Here is a 3,711-nt window from a genome sequence, read left to right on the forward strand (position 1 = left end):
GCTTCCTCACAGGTGGATGCAGAGAATAGGTAGCAGCGCAGAACAGAGAAAGAAAAAGAACATGCTGTCTTCTCAAATGTCCTGTGTTTTGCAGGATGGCCTATGTGTGGTGGTGTTCTTGGGATACCCTATGATCCTGATGCTTTTTCACTGAAGTACATCCAGCCAAGGATGCATCTCCTACTCTGAACTACTGTCGTGCAGCTCAAGAGCTAACGTGTCAGGATTTTGGAGTGAATATGAAACAGCAGACCCTAAGACTCCCAATTTTAGCAATATCTACAGCTTTGAGATACTCCTGTCTTGAGCAGAAACTAATTGATATTCCTGTCTGGGAATTGATATTCCATCCTGATGCTGGATTAAAATGTTATGATTATCATATTAATCTGATAAATTAAGAAGACCTTTGCTAGGTTTTTTACTGTCCAAAGCTGTCTGGAAGGAGCAGGGGTCTTGCCTGAGCTAGAGGCAGAGGATTTGGGCAGGTCCCTCCACTGCAGGCAGAGCTGTGACTGATCCAGCAGAGGGAACTGTTGTTCTAAAATACCCACCCCTGCAGTGAGAGCCTTTTTTGTTAACTGCAAGCCACAGTATTGTACGAGGAAATCAATGATCTGGAGCATATGTAACATGTGATTTATAAATTATCAGAAGGAGACAAAGAAGCTTTAGCAAATGCCAGAAAAAGCAAGTGTGACAATAATTCAGGATGTGCCAGGGACTGAAATTAAATAATATGGAGAACTATGAAGCTTACCTGTTTTTTCTTCTCTTTAGGAAAATAAATGGTAGTGTGGCATTTTGGAGGTTAAAGGGTTGTGATGTGCTGGTTCATGCCTCAGCTAACTATAAAGCTGTAGCCTTTCATATCAAAAGATAGGATCTTGAGAAACAGACGGTCAGAAATGCACTTGGTGATCACAAGGCAAGTTGTCATTGGGTGCTTTATTCAAAGAACTGGCTCAGCTTCAGATAACTGCTGCCAGCACGATTGCCAATCAAGATGCTGTTGCTCCTGCAACTCCAAGCACTACTGGAGGGTTAAAAGACAAGTATAACATAATCTCTCTGATATTAAAAAGAATGTGCAATAGAAAATATTTTGAAATGAAATTTTGACTATAAATATTACCCTCTTAAATATACAGGACTCTGCTCTATAGCTTTCCCTTCCTTACTACATGAGATTTCCTAAAATTGTACAAGTGGAGGGATTGAAGTAGATGCTCAGGACACCATTAGTCACACTGAGCATAACATTTGAAACTGTTAACTTCTTTTGAGATTCAAAGCTGGTTTCATAACATCTAAATATCAAGTTAAAAAAGATCAGGGGATGGCATGATGTGTGAAATGAAACTCAACTTTCCCTGGATTGTCAAGCTGTTGTTTTTCAGTATCTGATAACTGGCTGTGACAAACAATTAGAAAGGGTGTTAGAGCTTGAAGAACATTTTCCAGATAACGTTGCTTGAAAAAGACTGCAAGAAATTAATCCTAAAATAATTGCACTAAGATAACCCCAAAGAAGAACTTGATCTGCTAGGCATACACTCAGGAGCTGCACAGCTAAAAACAGCTTTGTTTTTGAGTAGGCAGTTAACAAAATATTCCCTTTGCTCAGATATCATCGCTCGGAGATTTGTGGGGTGTGACTGATGAGTTGAGTGTTCCTCTTGTGCTTCCCCAGGAGCTACTCAGTAGCAGAGTAAATAAGAACCAAACCTAGAAAGTTGGGTTGCAATCTTCTGCTCAAGCAGTTATGAACCTTATGACCATTAACTTCAGTGTTCTGACTTAATTCAATACTTTCATTTTTAGCACAAATAGTTCTTCATTTTACAATTTAGCACAAACATTCCTTGGTTTTATAATTTAATTAAACATTAATTTGTCTTCCTAGCCTATTGCCAACAAAACGAAAATGTGGCAGATCCAGGAGACAGACTTTTCGTTTTTTAGTTAGTAGAAATGAAGATTATAGACTAAGATGTACTTTAATTTATTTTGCTCACAGAAAGGGGAAATAGTTCCAATAAGCTAAAATGGATTAAATCATTCCTCAGGGAAACCCTAAAACAGCAGAAGATTTGTCTTGATGATGGAAGTTGAGATACAGTCAGCTAAGGAGGTGGCAGTTCATGAGGCAAAAGGGAATTGGTCTCCTGGGAAGATTGCTGGCCTGCTGTCTGCTGTTTACCAAACCTTACCAACGACTCTTGGAGCAGTAATTGCAGACAATGTCATGCTGTTGCCATCTTTCTGATGACAATAGCGGCTTCTCTGAGGTTAGATTACTATCAAAGTACATCACCCTAAGTAGAAACTATCAGCCTAAACCAAATGCAAAACAAATACATTGTCTGCTAGGCTACCCATATGACTGCAAACTAGTGAAGCAAACATGCTTTTTTTTTCTTTTACAGCATAGATATTTGCATTAGTATTTCTATGTGTTTGGATTAAAAAGCAAGCTTCACTTTTCTTTGTAATTAGTTTCACTTTTGGCTAAACTGCAATGCATGTGATTAAACAAGCACATACTTCTGTGTTGCACAGAAGTATGTTATATTTTAATGGGTATTTTAAGTTGAAACTAATAATAATAGCTAAATGTGTACTGGATACAATTTGAAAATTGTTATTTTTGCAAAATTTAGTGTCTGTGCTGTTTAATGAAGGGGGTTTTCATACACCAGTGAAGAAAAGGACTTTGGTGTTTTATGGAGGAAGAGCAGTATTTTGAAAATAGACCCTTTTCCCACGAAATTGATGACTACACGAACAATTAACATTACTATAGCACAGCGACTGTAAGGAGTATAATGATATTGTAAATAGAATTTTGAATAGATTCTTACAATGGAGTTGCTAATAATGAAAATATGGCAGCAAAATTACGTGAGTAGATTGAGCTGTTTGTATGACTAAGAGCAGGCAGACACAGCCGATTTGTCCCAGTTATGTGCAGAAATCTAGGTGGGAATCAAAATTTTCCTTCAGGCTTTCATGGGTTTACCCAGCAGAATCAGCCTCTTCAGGCATTTGGAGGAGGCAGCTGCACTGTCCGCTGGAGAAAGAGGAAGGAAGCGAAATAGGAAAGTCAAATGAATCTATGATTGATTTTTTTTAAAACATCGTGCGTCTTTGTGAACTTTTTTATGTCGCGGCCAGGTTTTCACTGGAACCGAAGAGCCACGCAAGGGTCTTGCCATCCAGTAATACGGACCCGAGTCTGTCCCTGGCCAACAGGGGTGGGCATCGGGTGTACCTGGCCACGGTAATGCGACGACCGTCGCTGCAGAGCGGGTACAGCGATAGCGCATCCGGCGGGGTGCCGCAGGGCTGCGAGCTTGTTCCGAATGCGACCGCGCGGAACGTTCCCGAGCGTCCCCCGTCGTGCTCTCCTCGGCCGGACGAGCCCCGCTCCTTCCGCTCGCCCCCGCGGGGCTTGGCTTCGTCCCCTGCCGCGGCCCGCGAAGCCGCCCGCGGGGCCGCTCCGGGACGCGCACCCCTTGCCCGGCCCCAGCCGAGGCCTCTGGTGCCCGGGAAGCCGCGCGCCCTCTGTCAGGCCGAGCTGCCGCTTTGCGAGTGTCACCTTCATTAAGTTTCAGTTTTGCAGCGGCAACTGCTTGCTCGCTCCACCTGCTCCCGCCTTCGAGCGGCTCGCTGCGTTTAAATGCCGGCACCGAGGGGGCGGCCGCTGCC

This window comes from Haliaeetus leucocephalus, unplaced genomic scaffold (genome assembly GCF_000737465.1).
Source record: "Haliaeetus leucocephalus isolate CR32 unplaced genomic scaffold, Haliaeetus_leucocephalus-4.0 Scaffold848, whole genome shotgun sequence".
Classification (NCBI taxonomy): Eukaryota; Metazoa; Chordata; class Aves; order Accipitriformes; family Accipitridae; genus Haliaeetus; species Haliaeetus leucocephalus.